Here is a 21,819-nt window from a genome sequence, read left to right as displayed (position 1 = left end):
ATGATTCTATATCCTGCCAGCCTTGTTGTGTTCCTTTTAATGCTCTGCAGTAACAAACTGACTTAGAGTTATCTCATAAATGTTGATGCCACACCAAATGAATGTGTAAGAAACTGCCATAAAGAAACACCAGAATATGTCACATGATGAACCAAACTCCAAATAAATGGTAGAAATAGATCACACCTTGATGGACTGAATAAACAGGACAACACTGAAATGAGTTTTGAAGGAAAAAATAAAATAAATAAGTAAAATAAAATAAATAAGTAAAATAAAATAAATAACAAAATCTTTCTTAGCTGAGTCATTTCTTGGCTATGACATCAGAAGCATGACAGAAGGACCTTGTTTCTATCTCTGATATTTCATATAGTTCAGAGAACCAGGAGCAAAAGGACTCATGGGAAAAGGTCTGTTCCATAAACCATCTCTCTTCCAAGTATAAAATCTAGCAGTGATCCGTGTTTGTAATGCACACATGATCAGAAAACCCTGAAGAAAGAACCACAGCCTTGAGTACCTTTGCTGTGACTAAATCATTTTAATAAATAGTGTTCAGTAATCAATATACATATGGGATGTCTATTTTGCTGTCATTAATTTGCCAGACTGATGCTTTATTTTATACTCACATTGTAAATGAGAACCAGAAATTAAGATAAAAACTATAGAGTGCATAGTTTCTTTGAAATTGTGTACAGATTCTATTTCCAGGCAGACTACCACCTACTCTCCATCTGTTGTGTTCTTTACTAGTCCAAATAGCCAAGGTCGATTTTAAAAAATGCCATGATACATGCAGAAAATATTTATTTTGTTTATTCAATGCTAATTTTTGTCAGAGCAAATTCAAGTAACAAAATCTATTATTTTTATATTTATTGAGTACTGTGTGAACTCCTCAGTATCCATATCAGCTTATCTCAATGCTTGAGCAATACATTGCTGTAAGTGGCAAGGTTTTACAGCACCAGGTTTGTATTTATATTTACAGCAGAGGAGAATACTAATCTTCTGAGGAAATATTTCACAGGATATGTATATCATAGGAAAATGCACAGAGATAATATGGCACCAGCGAAACAGATCAGAAAGTTGCTGAAAATTACAAATAATTGTCGCAAAATATTTACAGTGAGCTTTGTACATGTTTACATGGGATATAAAATGAAATTTACAATGGAAAAATGTTCTATTTCAGGTCTAATATTTGAAGGCCAGGCTGCCCGGGCACACTTTGCATCGCAGGAAGCTATTGCCTGTCGGTTCTGCAGCATCTCATGAGGGGTTGTTTTGGCTAGTGGCTCATGTGAAATTGTGTTATGTGTTTCTCAAGACCCCCCTAGTTGGCCCCTGCTTTCTTTAATAAACACATTTACTTTCCATACAAACACAGAAATGTGACTAATACCAGGAGAGTGCTGGTACAACCACCAGCCTGCTTGCACTCTCCATGAGCAGTTCTCCTTGGTCCTCTTTATCCCTCTTCTCCACTCTCCACTGACTCACTGTGTCCTCTCAAAGCCAGGTTCACCATCGTGCCACTCAGACTTGCAAAGCAATCACATACTGCTGTATACTGCTTATGACCTAATCATCCCAGAAATACAGAAAATAAAAAGGGCCTCCAAGGCACAGGCTACAACTTGTCAACACAGAGGTCTAAGGACAGGATCTCAAAACCAAAATGGAAAATGTTTTCCATTTGGTGCCATGGCAACTGAACAAAGAACAGTAGATGCCTGGTCCTCTTCTCACCTCCCAGATTCACTGCACCTGGGCTGACTTGCTTTTGAGGATTGGACCTTTATCTATCTTTCAGTGTTTGGCAAACATAACAGAAGTGGGAGGTGAGGTGGAAGAAAAGGAAAAAAAAAAAAAACAACCACAAAAGAAGATACTTTCAGAAAACTCTAAGCAGTCTTAACAAAAACAGAGATTTCCTGGTCTGAAAAGAAGGACAGGGCTCCACTGCAACTTAAAAAGAGTAAGGAACAAGCAAGGAAATGCAATGATCATGAACAGGCAGATTGTTTTACTTGAAAACATGCTGGAGCCAGAGTTGCTCCTCTCTCTAAAGCAGCTGAGCATAGAACACTATTTTACAGCTTGTCAGGCAACAGACAGACCTGAGAGACTAAAGTTATACCCAGTTGTAAACTAATCATCCAAAAAGTTTGTATGCTGCACTGTTAGGCAAGAATAGGGCAGTCATGACTTTTTGGTGATAAGATTCACAGTATTGCTCCATTGTATTGAGGTCTCTTTCTGCACTTTACTTGTTGTTGATTCCAATATCACACTTTGGCACAGCTCAATATAATTTCACTTCCTATTAAAAAAATGATAATAATTTTGAGGAAATGTGAGTAAATGATCTAAAATTCAATTAAGGAAAACTGTGACTTCTCAAAAAGCACACTTCTTAAATGTGGAAGGACAGTTCACAAAAATTAACACAGTGCAATTTTATAAGCATTTCATTAAATGCTGTAGTATATCATGAGTTTTCTGAATCTTTTGTGAAACATTGCAGGAGAATTATATGAATTATAATGAACTATTAAATCCTATTTATGTTTCATATAATTTCACAATGTATTTTTGTACTGGTGACTACCTGTACATAACATGATACACAACTGCCATGAATTTACCTTCATTTCAGTTACATGCATAGAAGCTTTTAGTTTCAAAATAGAAACACAAAACTAACCTGGCCACGTGTCAGCAGAATGCATTTTTCACTCATGGTGTTTTGCCATCTGGACTTATTAATCAGAAAGTATCTGTACACTTCCCATCTCAGTCAGATGATTTTAGGCATTGTGCAGAATAGCCTGCATTTGTTAAATAATACACTCCCTAGCCTTACCATAAAACAAAAACATCTTTCTAAGCCAGAGTACAGTCATCTATGATACGAAAGGACCCTCCGAACTAGAAGAAATTACAGCCCTGCTGAAATTCACATGCAGTGTTTCTAAAAGTCTACCTTTATCTGCTTAATATTGAAATAGATTTAAAATTCCTGAGTTCCACAGATATCACAAACCTTTTCAGATCTTCATAACTTACAAATGATGCACCTGCCAAAGCTGAAAAGCTGCACTAAAATGTTTCCTTCCATCCATGCAATGGAAGACCCACTGCAGAAGGACTGAAAATGTTTCCACAAGCCTCATTCCACATGAAAATCCACAGCTAACCCTAACCACTTCTGGGCCATGACACATTATTTTATTAGCAGATCTCACCTCCGATTAATCATTGAGGTAAACTATCTGAGGAAAAATACCCTCTGTTACCAAAATGCTGCTGCAGAAGCTGAGCTCTGCACACTTTTTTCTGAAAAGCATCACTTGCCGTCATAATATTTGGCAGTCAATACTGGTTAGGAAAGACTTCTAGCTCAATTCTTTCTCATTAGTCAGCATGTGTTGCAGAAGCCCAGAAAGGCTTTACACAGTACAAACCTGATCCAAAGAAATGTCAATCCACATTGTCCTCTTTCTTCTCTCACTCCTGCTGCTAATGGCAGGGCAGATGCTGGTGCTACTCTCCAAATTTCAGCAGAATCTAGCCAGTAGTGCACCCAACGACCTGCGAAGCTGGCATATGACAATGGCATCTTTAGAAGACTCGCTGTTTCTGATGGCTGGAACAGAGCTATATCATCATCCTATCTAGCAACATAGCCTGAAATTCTGGTATCATACCCACAGAAAACAGATCATAGGATATCAGAAGGAGCATTGGCACACTTCACACAGATCCCAGAACATGTGCTTGCTTTTGGATGACTGCCCCAAAAAAGCCCATGATGCCTTGAAGGCAAAAATCCCATAATGGACGTAGCCAGCAGTGAGACAAATTTGATGGTACATTTGCACAGGCTGCCACATGAAAGCCATATAGAGTGCAGTTAGATACATCTGGCCATGCAGATACACCTCTCAGTTACCAACCCCTTTGTAAACACCATCTCCTCTGCAACAGTTTGCCACAAATCCCTGCAAAATAAACAAAATTTTAGTTAAGTATCTGAAAAAAACCCAGATATTTTCTTTCTCTTGAGATGAATACATTATTACCTGAGAGTTCTCCCTTTCTCTAACAAAAAGGTACTTTTTTCACTTAAACAATAACAAGAGTAATATAGTTTACTTGAGCAGCAAAAGATTTCCTACAATGCCAAAAGGACCATAGCAGACCTATTATTTTGCTATTGTTCATATTAGATATGCTTGACAAAAGCAACACAATTTTGCAAACAATAACACAATCTTGCCAAGTTTGTTACTGCACACTGCTGTAAAATCCCATCCCGTAATCTTTTGTGTATTATGTGGTTTGTGGTTTTCCTCTCTTTTTTTTCCTTTTCTTTTTTTTTTTTTCTTTTCTTGTTATGCAACACACCACAGTTTGATTTCCATACCAGGTAAAAATTGAGAGCAATTTTTAATTCAGTTAAACATCTTATCATATATGTACCACAAATAAAATATATCACTGATAGGAAACCCAAGTGACACAAGTGGCAGTGATGCTTCTGCATTCATCAACAGGTAGAATGTTTAGAAAGATGAAAATAAGCCGTTTAGAAAGAGGGTTTGACTAGCTTTTGCCTTGGATGCTAAGGTTTCTTGGCACTGCTCTTCTTGCATGACTTTTTTCCTCCATTCCTTCTTTACTGAAGCTCTCCTGGCACACCCTCCAGTTTCCTTCTTCTTGGCATGAGTATGGTACTATGTATTGTTCACATGACAGCCAGCACTCAGGGACTGCGAATGGCAAGGTACCTAAAAGAAATAAACTGTAAACTCTCCAGAGAGGGAGTACCCCTCCTTTCCTGCCTATTAAGCAGAAAGAAGGAAGAAAAGCAGCACCCTCTTCTACCTTCTGCAATCAATAAAGCTGAAACAGAAAATGACTAAAGCCTGGATTTAAAATATGGTAAATAAAACACAAAGGAGGCTGATCTTAGGCTTCTGCCAGGCTTTCAGCCAACAAGAACTCTGCAGCTGGGTCTGGAAGTGCAACACAGAAAATCCTACAGGTGATACACACGTCACCTTCCCCAGCTTTAATCACTGTGGGTCATGCCTACATCAAGAACAGAGCAGCAAAAGTAGAGAGGAAGGGTATTTTACTTCTAGCATGGTACCGTGTTAGTCTCTTTACTCCAGTTTTGGAAGCCAAGGTCGGGTCTTTGTATTGTATCACACCCTGTCATGAGCCAGCATAACTTCTCAGCTTGTGACTGTACTTCAGAGACAGCTACACTGCACTCCACTGTGCGACATAAAACATTTAATAAACGTCACCTGACATCAGTGACTTTTTGAAATCAATAAACCCTTTCTCAGCTCAATGGGAATTGTCCAAAATTTTTCCAGTGAGAAAAAAATGTCCTTTGCATTTAAACTGTTCCTCAGTGTGAAGGCTTTGTAAAATTACTTCTTTCTTGTCATTTCTCCAGTAAGGAATATTTGAGTAACGATGTATAAGTCATTAACACTTGTGTCTTTGTAGTCTATGCATGCCCCATCTTTTGGCAATCTGTTAAAAAATGCTGCATTTAGCATATTTTGTTTGCTATCAGTTTGAGAAAATACAGTTTCCTGGGTACTAGCTAAAATGGTGGAAATTTGCATTCTGGTGACTATTAAGCAATTTGCAGTAAAAGAAAAAGTGTTTAGTATAATTGTTAGGAAATGCTACTAGGTCTTCCTCAAATTTCTCTCAACTTGATTAGTTCCATTAACTGGCTTTTTTTCACCCTCCCTTCTGAGCTGCTTTTTTCTGTTCTTATTTTGCATTTGTTTTTTTATTTTACAGTCAGGACAAATTATTTTATCGCAGACGTAGAGCTAAGCACTCTCAGAATAACTGAATCATTTAATAGTGCTTGGTTTCATGTGTCTGCCAGCTGCAGATGACATTTAGCACAGGCTTTATCTCAGTTGTGCTGATCACTACACTGACATGAGCTCTCATGACATGAGCACAGACTGTTTTCAGCAGATGTAACCAAGCAGCTCTGCTCTCTCTATAATAGTTTATCTGGCTTTCAGAATGTGACAATATTCAGGCATATACACACACACACCCTTTGATACACAGCAACACACATAAAAAGAAGGCCAGCGCCAATTTCCAGACAGTATCTGCTCTTTTTTCTATGTCAATTCAATTACCCCATGCAAGGATAGTATAGAATCTCTCAGCTGTACACTGCTCCTGTATTACATGCCGGCTGCGCATCTTATTATACATGAAGGTTATTGTTATTGTAATGTATCTCAGTGGTGTACCAAATGTTACTTTAATGATGTAATTAATATGCTTGGATTTACCATCTGATGTTCTTAGGCACCGCTTGTGTTAGTATGTGATACTATCAATTTCAGAGATACTTGGAAACAGCAGCTTTTTGTTAAGGGAGTTGGCAGAGAAAGAAAAAGAATTAATAACATAAGTCACATTCTCTAACAACACTTTACAAACATTTGTGTCAGATGTGTTCAGGTGACATGACAACTCAGACTGATGCTGCGTCTGAAGTTTGTACAATATGCATTATTTATATATAGCTGAGCTTTTTCTTTATTGTCATTATTATTATGGACTACAATAAGGTTTAGCAGAAACAAATCAATACCTCTAGATTTTGAACTTTGCAATCAGCTGAACATCTTTTGGGATGGACTGCTTTCAGTACTAAAAATATTTAACACTGGTTTGTTTGATGAATTATGTGTACAAGAAAGCAAATGACTTTTTTTTTTCTTTTTTCAATGAGCACTTCTTCTAGACAAGATAATGTCCACCAAGGTACAGAGTTACCTTAGCGTAGCAGGGATGATACCTGAACGTGGAGTGCATGTACATAGCTGTAGTAAGAGACCAAAGCAGGTTCTGAATTAGTCTTCACCAACATAACTATCACTCATTACTCCCTAGCTATGTATGAACTTTTCATTGGTTTTCTTGGTGAAGGCTAATTCAGAATTTGCTTTTGTCTCTTACTAAGTTAATCTTACTATAAGTTTAAATGAGAAATAGGACGAAGCTTCATGTATATTAATGGTGGGCAGAATTTAAGATCATCCAAAAATACAGCATGAAAAAACAAAGTTTAAAAAGTTTTCCCTAGTCTTAACTCTCCATCAGAGAGACACCCTGTGTTTTTGGTATCACTGAACAGCTGCTTCTTGCTGTGAATTACAGTTTTCTTCTAGGTCATGCTAGAAACATCTCAAGAATACCTTCTCATTTTCCATGCAGATATCACACATTTATCAGGGAAATAAAAAGACACAGAAATGTTACTACTGAATTTCGAAATATACATATGTTAAGAAATTAGAAAAATCAATCAAAGTAGCAAATTAAGTTTTTAAAAACATAAATCCAAAGATTATGGGAAACTTGACAGTGAAATGTGCTTTTTTTAAATCTGATAGATCTAGATAGCTGTTACTACACTGCCAAATATTTGAGTGGACCTTGCACAAAATAAATATTTAGTTAAATAATCTTTTAATTGGAAAATATAATGCCAAGGATTTTCATTGTCAAACAAATGGGATTCGTGAATACCGTCACACTTTGTTATTCATGGAAAAGGGTATCTATGGAGGAATCAGTTCTTGTGTGAAACTCTGTATTGAGTTAAACGCACTTACAAATTACTAACAGAACATGTGCAGTACAGGAGGTATACTATAAATTTCTGAATGCCAAATATATCATTTTGATGCTTTTCTTCAGCTTCTGAAATCTCCATCACCATGGTCCACTTCTTGTGACCATAACCACTGCTCTGACAGCCAAGTTTCTTTAATAAATAGTATTGAAATTAGATATCTAAACATTTCAAGTACACTGTTCTTAGAAATACAAAATGCATTCAGGACAGTAAGTATTTTTTAATCTCTCCTACAATCAATATTTGATCTTGAAACCACTGCTGTCTTAAAGTAAAGAGACACATACAAATGCATCACAGCACAGCAGGGAGTCAGAAATGTCCTTCTGAAGTCTTTCCTGTGGTGAGTGTTTTGCCTGTGGATTGGCTGCAATTGACACATTCTCATGGTGTGAATAACTTGAGACTGAGCCCTTGAACAAGGGACTCCTTACGTGAAGCATCCATAGTGTCGAAGAAACAGATTTCAAATATTAGACTTCTATAGTAAATCTCTCCAACTGATATTTTAGTACCCTTGCTTTCCTCCACTTTCCACAAACACATCTTCATAAAAAAAGTATTTATTAAAAGGGCTAGGTCCTGTGAGAAGCCAAACACCTGGAACACCAATTAAAATTAATCCAACTAGCAAGAATCTGCAGCTGCTTATACAACTCAGCATTTAAATGAAGACAAAGAGTAGTGCTGGGACAGCAATGCATTTCCTTTCCATAGCTCATCCAGCAAGCCTCCCACATACTGTGTTACTTCACTTAATCCCTGATATGAAGAGACCACCCTGATGGTGTGAAGGACCACAGTGCAACCTGCAAACTCATGATAATGAAGATTTTTAAAGACTTATTTATGTAATATCCAAACACAACCAAGTTTCTATAACCTTGGTCTGACATAGTCCTGCAAAAGCATCAGCTGTGTGAATTCTTACTTACACAATTGCCTTAAAAGGACAAACCATTTCAGAAAGCATCTCTCAGGTCAAGAAACATTGACATTTCCCTAAGTTGCACAGAGCCTGCATATTGAAGAATAAGGCCTATTCAGAATACATGTAGAGGGCAAAAGTGTTTTCTTATGAGAAATAAATCATCTTCAGATTTATACTACAAAACTATGGACTTCGTAGAATCTTGTTTAAATAAAGCAGTGAAACTAACAAACAACAGTGAGATGTCCAACACATGAACGGTAAAATTATAGACCTTCTTCAACTTGCTGAAAACACTCAGCACTTCAGAAACTTGTAACTAATACATTCTAGTGTTGGGTATGAAGTAAGTCTTTTAGCTCAACTCATCTTTTTATTGTTTATACAGCTGCTTGCTAGCAGTAGATGATTGTAATAGTAATATTCTAAGTCTTTTTCCTATAGGACTTAAGAACTAACAAGAATAGTACTGTTATAGTGATAAGATTTAAGATGCTAAATTTCGATTATTTTAAAATTTAAAAATGTTGCTCGAAGGCAGATATGTTACAATTATTATTTACTAGAGAAGAAAGTGCACTGCATTTCTAATATTAATCAATACCTGGTACATCGGCAACCATTCTCTCTTTCAATGTACTTTATTTTAGGTGCAGAAGAAGAAAGCTAGAAAACAAAGAACGAATACACATTTTAAACCTAATGTATCTATTTATCCAGGAGGCACCAAGAATAAATTCATAATCTGTAGGAAGGCATGGCAATGAAATTCTATAACAGGTCAAGCAAAGAAAAGATACTTATTTGTCAGTCTAGGTGTTAATTGTTTATTTGTTTATTTTTCCCTTTGAAGCCCTCTATTTTTCTTTTATAGTTGCTCCTTATAGGAGCTAGAGGTTGATGATGACTTAATATCCCTTTCAAAGAGACAGAGCTGCTGAAGCAGCGTAGTGAAGAACTACAAATTTTTCCTTGCTGTCTCTTTTGCTTCAGTAGGGAAATAGTGTCCTTTTGTTAATGTAAATGTAGGCTAGTAGTTGAATATTCCTCTTTATCACTCCTTCCTTACGTGCCAGCTCAGCAATACTGCGAGATGTGCAAGTAGGTAAAGAGGAAAAATATATTTTATTTGGAACATTTTATTCTTTATTACAATACAGAAAACTAGCATTAAGTAGTAAATTCGACTGGGGACCAATCTTTCCTCTCACATGTGGAAATCAGTGGCTGTTTTGCCACTGGCTTCACTAAGAACTAGATTAGATGTATCATGCTTTGGGAAAGAAAGTCTGAATATATTCTCATAATAAAACACAAATCCCTGAGATCACAATATTCTCAAAGATATGCAAAGTGTTGCTGAGATTCTCAGTGTGCTCCAAAAAACAATTTGATTTTTAATTTATTTAGGAATGTGCAATGAAAAAAGCAGCTTCATGGACATATTCTTTATTTCCTGTTTCTCTGTTTGTCTCTCTTGCCAAAGGCTTCACTGCCCTTTAAAATTAGGGCACTTCACTGCCCTTTAAAATTAGGGCATCACTTTTGCTCTAAAAAATGGAACAAGAATTCAGTAGAATAAAAGTTTGGAGAACTTGCATGTTTCAAAAATGGTTCAATGATGATTTTATAGGTGGACAATTTTTATAGACAGGAAACAACAGATTTTCTTCCTTAGGAAAGATTTTATTAGAGAGCCACTGAATTTCTTTTGAATTCATAACTTTTAAAGACATGTAGGTTTAACACCAAAATTATTGAAACTGGTAGAACAAGTAAGATGACGTAATTTCACCCACAGCAAATGTAACACTGACATATTAACACTTGTGCTAGATTTTTGCATTTTCACAAGAAGAGACAGGGAAGAAGGAAACTGAGAACAGATGAACAACACAGTAAGCACACAAAGCTTTTTCCTGTATGCCATTTTGTTAGGCTTTTCGTCTTTTAATGGAGGAAATCAGAAATTAGAAAGAAGCATGCACAATAATCTATTGGTGGCAGCCATTAAAGGAATTACCTTGCCCATTGAATACCATTTCACTTGGAATCAGTGCTAGTGCTATTAATTTCTACCTTTTTAATGCACACTTTAGCTAGCACATGACCCATACTGTGTAACAGCAGTTGCACCCCAGGGACTAGAGATTAACAGCATGTGCTACGAGCGGTTTATTTTACAATTGCTGTGAAATAAAAGCTGATGGAAACGAGCCACTGGTGAATTACTTTGCCAGCAAAATCAACAATATTTTTATCGTCATGGAAAAGCTCACTTCTTCTGTCGTGATTTTTTTCCGAAGATTGGTTTCATAGAAGAACACAATAATTACGGGAAAGTTGGGGGAGGGGAAAAACAGAAAAGCAGGATGTTACACTCAATCCTGCCATTTTCATTGTTTGTTGCAGCTCATCTGAATAAATTTTACCAGCTAAATCTCTGTGTCACAGTTAATTAAAGCACAATTTGGGCATAAAAAGCAACAGTCAAATGAAATGAAAATTATTTTCTGATAAACTCCAGTCAGTCAGCTTTTCCTTCTCATTAAAGGAACATTAATGCATCTGCTATGCCTGTATATTTTTGGCGTGCCAGGGAAGAGGAAAATTAATCCCACGGCAGGGTATCATGGAGGTTTGGTTTTGTTGGTTTTAACCCATAATGAATGAAAAATGTACGAAAAATGTACTACTTCTCTACACGGCCTTTCTACAGACCAGTAAATTTATTTTCATTTAAAATAAAAGACTAATGTAAAACAGCACACATCATTAACAAGCACATAGAAAGTATTTGTGCTCTGACCATTAGAGACAACCTGCACTGAACTGCATTGGTTTCCAGTCACACAAAGATATTGCCCCCTTCCTAATACACTTCCCTCAACAAGAAATTACATATTATGTTACAGATAGGATAAATCTCATCAGCTGTTACTCCTCTAGTGATAAAACATACTGAATTCTCCCTTTAAAACTACTTCTTCACAAAAGGAGTATCTGGGAGGGTAACAAAGACAACTAATATTAAAGGCAGGAACTAAAAAAAGAGACAAACATACCAGTCAGTCATATGCACATTTTGCCTAAAATTAAGTTGATTTTTCCCCCTTTACTGAGATGTTTTCCCTTTTTACACTCTTGTCTACACTTAAATTCAAGCAAGTTACTACTTGGCTTTGATATTACTCCAAGTTTCAAAGCAAATCTGAAAATTGTATTTATTGTCTTGCTGTTAGTCTGTAACACCCAGCAGTTACTGCTGAAAGAGACAGCTGGCTGCCTTTCTCAATCTTTTAGTGCCCCAGCAGACATGCATACCTTACTCAAGGCTATCAGATAATGGTATGTGGCATGACATACACATGCAGAATTGAGAATTCATTGTGAGCCTAATTATAACTACAGTGCAGTCAAGAGAGACAGATTATTTAATAGTTACTAGAAGCATCCTTTGACAAGATGCATTAATACTACAGCTTTTCCCAAACTGTTCTGAGTAGTGCTAAGAAGCTGTAGCTTCATATGTTTATTTATATTTGGAAATCATATTTTATCTGTAAATTTGTATATAATGAGTATACTTAATCTTAGATACTGTTTCCTCACAGAGGACTTGCCATTTAAGTCTCTAACCAAAATTTGCTGATACTTTTACTTGTTCAAACAGAGCTGATGTAAAAAGAAGCCCTGAAACAGAATAAAAGGGAACCAGATCTGGAGATTTTTTTTAGAGAACATTTTCTGGCTAAGTACCTCATCCTTCACTAAAGACATTTTAAGAAATACAGCTCCAGCTTTTCTATCCCTATAACTGATCACGTGAAAGAAATTTCTTAACTAGCCCACTCTTGCCCCAAAAGCGTAGTTTTCCTCAGTCACTCACCCTACAAAACATATTCTAATACCACCCTGTGGAACTTGGCTGTGCTTTCATAAAACTGATGAATTTTCTTATACAGCCATTTCACAGTAAATCTTCCCACAAAATACTTAGCTGCACACAGAATGAAAATCATACTATAATTTGATCCAGTGATCATCTGAATTCACAGTACCATGAACAAGAGCTTATCAGAGTACATGGCTGCCTCTGTTAACAAAGTTTCTGGTTCATAAAGAATTAAGAAAAAAACCAGAACACATGGAAGGTGAATGCATTCTAGGCTGTGACCTATTAGTTTTACACAGATGACCATGCTGGCCCCAAATGGGTAAGCCTCATACGTCATTTCTCACCTTTAATTATATTTGAGTTTTGTGCTTACTGTGTCTATTACTTCAATATGGCTGTACACCTACATAAAGGCAAATCTATCTAAAAGCGTTTATAGAAATCTCAGACTAGGATGGTGTAGGTTTTTCTTTTTCCCCATGAGTTTACACAGCAGGATCTCAAATGCTATGATCTGAGCTCGGCATATGAGATAGGTCGTGCAGATAAAAAGTCAGATTTCAGCACCAGTGACTCCAATATGCTGTAATGAGGACACGTGTATGTGATAAACAAAGAGAAAGATAGATCAAGGTCTGAATGATGAAACAAAAGTGATGGGTAAGCATACATTTGCATGAGTACTATGGTCCTTGATATAATAAAGGCACACAAAAGCTCAAACCACAGACCATTAACAACACAAATAATATCTTACTCCTTTTCCAAAGAAATCAGGTGTTTAAATTGAAGGAGATGGGGGCAGTAAAAGAATAAGCAAAATAAGCAATAAAAGGAGTGCAGTATCTGGGTGCACCACTGAGCCTTGTTAAAATACACATCACTGTCATTTTGCAGTTGCCTGTTTCTCATTATGTTCTGTTTGTATACATCTAAATGTCAGAATTTAATTTCAGAAATGCTGTAGGGACATGGATAAACACAAAAACACTCAGGGTCATGCTCATTTTATTCTCTACAGGCACTGACAAGGTAAAGCCAAGCTCGCTTGTGTTGCCTCTTAGATGTTGTTTTTCCAAAGCAGTGTGGCTTTGTTTAAAAGAGACACATCTATTTCTATTAAAGGCAGAGAACGCCAGCTTTTCTAAGTGGCTAAGAATTCTAGAGAATTTCTGAAAACTCAGGCAAATTGCATGTCATAGCAGAAGAAACAAAACTTTTACATTGTATGATAATGGTGATGGCTGAAAGGTGTCCGGTTATCTTTCATCACATGGAAGATGTGCTGAATCAACTGCAAGATTATATTCTTTCAGTAAAGTCAAAGGCAGGGGGAAACACATACATTTTAACACACTATCTTCAGGTAAGGAGACACTTGAACCTGGTATGATTTGCAATTCTGAAGAACACTTTCAGAATCCAAGCTCAATGGCTTCTTCCAAACTTTATGAGAAGTGCTCTCAGTGCAGCAAAGCAGAAATTTTAACTACAAAAAAATCAAAATGCACAGAACAGAAGAAAGAGAGTTAAATTACTCATTGTCCCTGAAAAGGGATTTCGGGAAGACAACAGCATAGGCTACAGCTAACACAACCAGGCAAGGTATTATACAGAGGGAAAACCAGCTAGGGCATAAAAGATTACAGGTTTCACAGTTTTATTCACTGGTGACTCAATTTTATGCTCAGTTAGTTAATGTCAGTATTGATAAAAGTTGTCAAATCCCAGTTTTAGAATCATGATTGTCACAAACTACTTATAAGAGAGCTACACAAGAATCTATGCTTCTTTAAACAACACACTTGACACTGACAATAACAGCTGAAATGATAACCCCTTTTCCTTTTTGGCATTCAATCATTGATATATTTGTACTGTGTTGGTTTTGGGCTGGGATAGAGTTAATTTTCTTCATAGCAGCTGGTATGGGGCTATGTCTTGGATTTATGCTGAAAACGGTGTTGATAACACAAGGATGTTTTAGTTATTGCTGAGCAGTCTTACACAGAGTCAAGGCCTTTTCTGCTTTTCACATCACCCCACCAGTGAGCAGGCTGGGGGTGCACAAACAGTTGGGAGGGGACATGGCTGGGACAACTGACCACAGCTGACCAAAGAGATATTCCATATCATATGGCATCAACCTCAGTATATAAACGGAGGGGAAAATGATAGGAGGGACATTCAGAGGGATGGCATTTGTCTTCCCAGGTAACCATTATATGCGATGGAGCACGGCCTTCATGGGGATGGCTGAACACCTGCCTGGCGATGGGAAGGAGAGAAGTGAATGAATCTCTTGTTTTGCTTTGCTTCTGTGTGTGGCTTTTGCTTTACCATTAAACTGTCTTTATCTCAACCCACGAGTTTTCTCCTGTTTACTCTTCTGATTCTCTCCCCATCCCATGGGGAGGGACAGGGGGAGTGGCGGGCAAGCAGCTGTGTGGGGCTTAGATGCCAGCTGGCATTAAACCACAAAAATACTATGGCAATAAAAGTTTTCTGGTAAAGTAGACTTATTGGGCAGGAAATATGAATAAAAATCACAGTGATGTTGCACTCAGACAACAAAGGTGAAATATCATTTACAAAGTAAAGGATCTGAAGGTGAAAATTTTAAAAACATTCATAGGTGACACTGTCACATCTAAATGTTATGGAAGGCCTACACAATGACCAGCTCCAGCAGGCAGCTGGAGATGAAAATCTTTGGGAAGCAAACAAATCCTCAGCTCTGTTGCACCAACAAAGGTCCTTAAGATGAACTCTAGGTAAGCAATTGCATGGCAGAGCCTCAAATACATTTGTCACTTGTCTGCTTCATAGGCAGTGCTACTTAATAGTTGTTGATACCCAGGTGGGCACCCCTCAGAATCCCCTTTCCCTTGCAAATTTCAGCATTTGAAGCATGCAGTCATACAAAATCACAGCACATTTCTAAACACTCAGAAACAATTCTGAAAAATATAGGATTTTGTCTTATCTGAAGAGTTTTATACTGCACAGATGTTCTACACGTGCTTTTATACAAGGATTGATTTAATGAGAAACAGTTAAAAGTTGTTTCTTGGAAAGCTGTACGTTTTGCAAAATATATGTTTTATACCCATTTTACTTTAAACATCAGGACTCCAATTTGTCTTTTAAAAGCAGAGAATGTTGTCACAAAGATCTTATTAGCTAGCAATTAGCGGTTTAATAGTGAATAACGTAAAATACATACAAGGAAGATTACAGCTAAACAAATATTTAGAAATGTCCTGTCAAAGCAATTTACATGAGTCTGGTATTAAAGATAATCTGCTATGTAAATCAAAATATCGAAATGTGGAAATTTGTCACTCTCACCTCATATTAAAACCTATTCTGATTTACAAGATTACATTGAATTTTCGAATATACACATTATGAGTAATTGTATAATTCATGCAGTCCTTGATAAGTGTACATTACACATCATCTAATGGAAGATTTTATAAATGCATCTTGTAGTTCTGATTTAAAGTGGCAACTAAAATATAATGAATATTTAAATGTAATTGCTGTAGCAAACAATGTACGAACCAAGGCTCATAGGATGCTCATATCAATTAAGTTAATCATCACTGCAATTTTATAAGTGAGTCTGGATTCCCTCCATCACTCTTCTCCTCTTATTCCCTCCCCTTTTCTTCACTCTCTGTTTCTTGCAGAAGCAGGGGCCATTTATGCTCTTTTTCTTACCCTGCTCTTTGACTCATGAAAAGATATATCTAGCAGGCCTGAGACTGAGGCTAGACATAGATGGGCTTACCCTGTCCTTCCACACCTACCTTCACAATGTTAGCATGCATTTTCTACCTTTCCAGCTTCAGGTTTACTACTGTTTATTGACAAATGTTCTCTAGTAAGGTTTGAGAACAAAATGAGGATAAGATTCCCACTAGACACTCCATTATATTCATGTGACTAGTACATAAATCAAGACCTGAAACCACAACTTCTAGCACCCAAATTGCATAGCTGATTGGAGCCTTCCCTTACATGCGACAACCAGGTGATCAGGCCCAGTCAGCATAGGTTTATGAAAGGCAGGTCCTGCTTGACCAACCTGATCTCCTGCTGTGACAAGGTGACCTGCTTAGTGGATGAGGGAAAGGCTATGTATGTTGTCTACCTACACTTTAGTAAACTCTGATACTGTTTCCCACAGCATTCTTCTGGAGAAACGGGCAGCTCATGGCTAGGACGGCTGTAATCTTCACTGAGTAAAAAACTATTTGGATGGCTGGACCCAAAGAGTTTTAGTGAATGGAGCCAAATTCAGTTGGTGGCTGGTCACAAGTGGTGTTCCCCAGGGCACAGTATTGGGGCAAGTTTTATTTAATCTGTTTATTAATGATCTGGATGAGGGGATTGAGAGCACCCTTAGTAAGTTCGCAGATGACACCAAATTGGGTGGGAGTCTTGATTTGCTGGAGGATGGGAAGGTTCTACAGAGGGATCTGGACCGGCTGGATCAATGGGCTGAGACCAATTGTATGAGGTTCAATAAGGCCAAGTGCTGGGTCCTGCATTTGGGCCACAACAACCCCAGGCAACGCCACAGGTTTGGCGAAGAGTGTCTGGAAAGCTGCCTGGCAGAAAAGGACCTGGGGCTGTTGGTAGACAGCCAGCTGAACATGAGCCAGCAGTGTGTCCAGGTGGACAAAAAGGCCAACAGCATCCTGGTTCGTATCAGAAATGGTGTAGACAGCAGGACAAGGGAAGCGATCATCCCCCTGTAGTCTGCATTGCTGAGGCTGCACCTTGATTACTGTGTTCCATTTTGAGTCCCTCATTACAAGAAAGACATTGGGGTGCTGGACCATGTCACCATCCCTGGACATATTTAAAAAACATGTAGATGTGGTGTTTAGGGACATGGTTTAGTGGCGAACTTGGAAGTGTTAGGTTAACAGTTGAACTCAATGATCTTTAAGGTCTTTTCCAATTAAATGACTCTGGTATTCTATGAGTGCTGTAATAAGCAGTAAATAAAATATCCACGAGAAAATATCCAACTGAGATGGACCAGATTATCCTAAAAACACAGATAAGTTTGAATTTTTTTATCCCTGACTAAACTGAGAAGAGAATTTCCTGGGGCTAGCAAAGCATTGCAGAAGGATTAATTTTAACTGACCTCAGTACAATGAAACTAAATTTCCTTCGAATCAGACAGACCTAAAGTAGGTATTTGATGATCCAGAACCAATAATGGAGATTAATTACAGTTCTTTGACACAATGTATGTTTTAGAGATCCAATGAAAGCAATGTTCTGCCTGCCATAAACAAATGGGCTTATTGAACTTGTGTAGAACAATAACCCTAAATTATATAGCACTATTAAACTTGTTGTAACAGCACATGAGTTGGAGAGGAAAACAATCAGTCATGCACTTGCAGAAACACTGAGATTCTATTTCATAATAAATCACCTTCTGGACAAAATTACTCAGACAGTCTTGTTCACAAAGAAAAAAACCCACACTCCCTAGTGGATTTTCAAATTTAGTACCTTTTCCAATAATGACACAATAACACATTGTTTCTTCAAAACATTTCATTCAGCTTCCTAAAGGAGCTTACTCTGAAAGGTAGTGGCTATCACAATACTGCTTTGCATGCCAGAACCCCAGAGACAAAATTCCAATTAAAGCCTCCTTTTGAACACCACTTGCAAGGAACTTATCCTGTTCCAAAGTAGTTATACATTCACTGTCTGCATCAAAGTTTTGGACCAGCTTCCTTCTATCAGAGAAATTTTTCTTTGGATTTGAAAATTCTAGGAGAAAAATGAATGACTGCAATCATAAAACTAACAAGTCTTGCACCATCAATTTATATGCACCAACAGAAACATCACAAACAAGCATTTCTTGTCATGAATCTTTCCCCTCTTCATCGCCATCCTTTTTCTTTCTCTTGCCTCTCTTTTCTACCCAGTTCCAATAATTTAAGATCTGAAATCATTTTCTGAATATTTTTAGAAGCCTTTTTGGATGCTGGATACTATAAGAGGTTCATGGGACCACTAAATACTTTCACTTCACCTTTCTGGAGTTCAGACTTCTGCATCTGGATGGTTTCTCTGAAGTACAGGGAACCTGGTAGGTTACACACAGTAAAATGGTCCCAAAGAGGCTGGAAAGTGGTAGGTTTTCATAGACAGAAATTTATCTCGGTTTGGGGACTTTCTTTTTTAATTTCTTCGACCTATTTGAAGACTGACAGGCCAAGGAGGAAGAGTTTAAGACATTAGAATGAAGTTCAAACCTGTAAATCTGAAGCAAACTTCTGGGACAGAGCTTGCAAAAACTTAAGCAAACAGCTTCATTCATTTGTGTCTTACTATCACTCTTCTAAAAATAGGATTTGTTCCAACACCTTTATCTAAGTTGATCTGTCTGTAAACTCTTTGGGACTTGGACTGCCAGATTTGGTGAAAGCACGAAGAACAAAGTAAAATGAATTCAAATTTAGCCCAAGTTTGCAGGAAAAAATTAAATACTACATCAGTATTGTAAGTAAAACACAAGTTAAGCTTGCACGCAACTCCACAAACAGTTATTTGGTAATATTAATGGAAAGTTCAACATTTTTGTGTCTTCTTCACTATATAAATATAACTGGATTTAATGAGAGATGAGTTTTAAGCTCAGCAAAGACTCTCCTGCATTTTATTAGCCCTTTTAAAAGATGCCGCAGTAAGCATACAGTCAGAAACTTCCACCGATGTTTCCCATATTGTAGGTAGCTATATTGTCCTCAGCTTTCTCACAAATTTCCATCTTGCCACTCACATCATATTTAACTGTACTGCCCCAGAAAATTCAGTAGCAGATATAATTACTTACATGGATCAGATCCAGTTTGTTGCTGTTCATTATTGTTTACCACAATGTGTAAATGCATCATTAGCCTCATAGACCTAGTTTAGAAGAATGGATCCTTCAGTTGCCCATGGGAAGAAAACAACACCACCAATAACAACTCTGACACCTGAATTAGGTGGTAAATTCTAAATCTAAGTGTTCTCAGAGCTCATCTCATACCTCTCTGCACTGAATACATTGTGAGCCTTTGATCCTAGATTAGGTGTTTCAGGCAGCAAATATATCTATTGCATCTGAGATGTGTCTATAATTGGTTATAAAGAAAAATGATAGATAATGATAACTGTATAATCCAAGGAAAACCTTCCTCTCTGTGTAGATGTGTGCGAAAGATTTCTAATTTCCATCAAATCATTGACTTCATCAGAAATTCAAAAGAAGGACTGTAATGTAGATTGCCACTTGGGAAAAATCTCAGAGAAAACAAAGTTACTTTTCTTCCAAAATACTTTATATAGAAGAAATATGGAAGGAATAACAAATGTAGGGAAGTGTTTGAGTTTTGTATAAGAAGCAGCAATAAAAATATTCATGTTTGAATGTCTTCATGCAAGCTGTTACAAGCTTTTTGCAGTACTTTTCAACAATCACATCTCTTTAAGCAACTTAGTCTCATTCTATTTGTTTTTTATTTACTTTCTTTCTTTAAGTTACTTTGACAAGTAAAACAGCAGCTAGATAAGCAGACCTTCATTTGTCATAGACCTATACATCTGTTCCTGAGAAGCAGAACAGAAAAAAGTGTCAGCATACATCTGCTTGAGAAAAAACAACAAAAAAAACCCAAACAAAAACCAACCAAACAAAAAAACAACCAACCAACCAACCATAACAACAAAAAACAAAAACAAAAACACCCCCCCAAAAAAACCAAACCAAACCAAACCAAAAACACAACAACAACAAAGAATTTCTATCATTGAAACTTTTGCCAGGGGCTCATGAGAGACTCAAACCAATCATATTTCTCATCCTTCTGTCCAGAACATCCACCCTCTTAACACAGGCGTCTAATATCTGTTATCATCATCAAGCACATGAAAAAAATGTGACGGTTTTTAGGGTGTTGAACTATTTATTGCTCGTGAAAAGAAAATGTGGTCTTCCTGCTTGAAGGTCGTGACAGAGATTAATCTGAGAGAGTATTTCATGTAGCTGAAAAAGTACAATTATTCCTGTAACAGGGAATTTAAGAAGTAACCATACAGGCCTACAAAGCAAAAATGTTATGGAGCTTTAAATACGTATTCTAACCTACTGCACACAGCACAGTGACAGATGATGTTAGTGTATAACTAGGAGCACGAAAGTAATTTTATTCTGAAGACAAAAAATATCTTACTTGTAGGAGTTTCTAAGATATGTTCCCAATATAATATAATGAGGTAGCCTGTTAAAAATCGTGATACTTGACTCCTACAGATTGCTGTTTTGCAGTTCTGCCCTTAAATTCATTGGTGTGCTATTGATCTATAATTAACTGTTCACTTGTTCATGTCTGCAGCTGTGAAGTGAAACTATAACCTTCTGTTCAGTTCTAGGAGTTATTTCCAAGACATTTCAATTTGTTACAACAAGATTTCCCAGTTGATGATTTCAGAGTACAGTTTCATTGGGTGTTTTGTTACCTGGCCCATGCTGTAAAATTCCAGGACGGTTTTCAGACAGAAAAAGTATGCAGAAAAACCTACTAAAGCAGGCTTCGTTCTTTCCCAGGCCAGGGCAATTCAATCAGCCATTGTATGTATTGCTGCCTAGTGACAACAGCAGTGGACGAGATGCAGGCTGAAGAGTATTTCGCTTTTGTCATCTCTGTCACGCTGAAAAAAAAAAGTAGCCTGATCCCTGTGTCATCTCCACATGAATAGCAGAGAAACACATGAAAAGCAAAAGAGCATGCAATACTTCCCAGTTGCTTCCGACAGTGGCATGGGAATCAGGAGATAATTCTCACAACCTGATGATATCTCCCAGTGCTTGGTTTCATTAGGTCTGTACTCCAGCTGCAAAAGCACTAGAGTAAATACAAAGAACATGAACATACAGCAGGTCACCAAAGCAGACATAGAAACCTATAGATATAAGACAGTGGACTTTCCTGGGGAAAATCATATTGCTCCTGTATTTTCAGCATAAATTGAAAGAGCATCTGTTATCTATGTTTATCATCTATTGTTTTCTACAAGAAGCTGACATAACATCAGGCATAATTTTTCCCATTCAACCAAAAAAATGTTCATTTCAACCCTATGTTTTGGCCTTCTTTAAGAATGCATTTAATTGATTAAAATGTATCACTCACAGTGATGCTAAAAATAGGGGACAGTTTTCCTGATATTTAAATCCCTTTT

The sequence above is a fragment of the Caloenas nicobarica genome, chromosome Z, assembly GCF_036013445.1.
Source record: "Caloenas nicobarica isolate bCalNic1 chromosome Z, bCalNic1.hap1, whole genome shotgun sequence".
Taxonomy (NCBI): Eukaryota; Metazoa; Chordata; class Aves; order Columbiformes; family Columbidae; genus Caloenas; species Caloenas nicobarica.
Note: the sequence above shows the minus strand (reverse complement) of the source record.